The following is a 1,387-nucleotide window of genomic DNA, read 5'->3' on the forward strand; positions in this document are numbered from 1 at the left end:
CAAATACTGTCTACTATGTGTCAGGACCCAGGGAGAATGAGATCAGCATGGCCCATACCCTCACGAGAGAGACCAAAGGTCTCTAGATGCATTCTCTATCACATAGTATGCATTCTGTAATCATTTCACATGTATCATCTTTTCTGCTGGCCCAGGCTCTGGTGGCAGTACCTTCATTGTGTCTACATCAGTGCTTGGAACATATGAGAACTCAGTAAGCAAAAGGATAGTAAACAAATGTTCTCTCTTCAGCTAAACCCAGCCTCATACCAGCAATATAAAGCACTATGCTGTCCTATGAACGTGCACTTTCTGACTCTAGACATCTCCATGCTTCTCTTCTCCATTTGAATTATCTGCCCTACCAGCTGAAATCTTTTTCCGAACATTATAAAGTAGGCATAGCCCCTCTGGAAAAGTCTGCAGTCAGTTTCTTATAAAATTAGACACGCAATTACCATAAGACCGAGTGATGGCACTCATGGGTATTTATCCCAGGGAAATGAAACCTTATATCTACACACAAACCTGTGCACCAGTGTTTCTAGCAGTGTTATTAATTTCAGCCCTAAACTGGAAACAACCCACAAGTCACTCTATGAAGCGGTGCAACAAACTGGCACAGCTATACCATGAACCACCAATGCAATAAGAAAGAATAACTATCAACACAGGCCACCGCTTAGACGGCTCCAAAGGGAATGATCCTAAATGAAAAAAGCCACCCCCAACAGGTTACAAACCAGATGACTCCATCTATACACTAATGAAAAATCAAATGGAGAAGACAACAGAAGTAGAGAACAAGCTAGTAGCTGCCAGGGGTTAGCAATGGTGTGCATGTTTTATAGATGTGGGTGTTGTTATAAATTTGCAATATACGGCCAGGGGTGGTGGCTCACACCTTTAATCCCAACATTCAGGAGGCAGAGGCAGGTGGATCTCTGAGATTGAGACCAGCTTGGTCTACATAGAGAGTTCCAGGCCAGCAGTGGCTACAGGGAGACATGTCTCAAAAAGACAAAATAACTAACTAACTAAATAAATTTGCAATTTAAAGATATTTATAATGGAGGTTGGAGAGATGGCTCAGCGGTTAAGAGCACTGACTGCTCTTGCAGAGGACCCGGGTTCGACTCCCAGCACCCACATGGCAGCTACATTAACTCCAGTTCCAGGGGAATCCAAAGCCCTCTTCTGACCTCCAAGGCATTGCATGACGTGGTATACTCACATGCATGCAGGCAATACACTCATATATAAAACATAAATTAAAAAAAAGATATTTATAATGAAGGAAGCATTCAGTATTGTAATGACGATAGTGAACACACAAACCTACACCTGTGACAAATTACACAGAACAAAAAAAAAAAAACACATAGTT

This window comes from Nannospalax galili, unplaced genomic scaffold, assembly GCF_000622305.1.
Source record: "Nannospalax galili isolate Female #2095 unplaced genomic scaffold, S.galili_v1.0 scaffold221, whole genome shotgun sequence".
NCBI lineage: Eukaryota > Metazoa > Chordata > Mammalia > Rodentia > Spalacidae > Nannospalax > Nannospalax galili.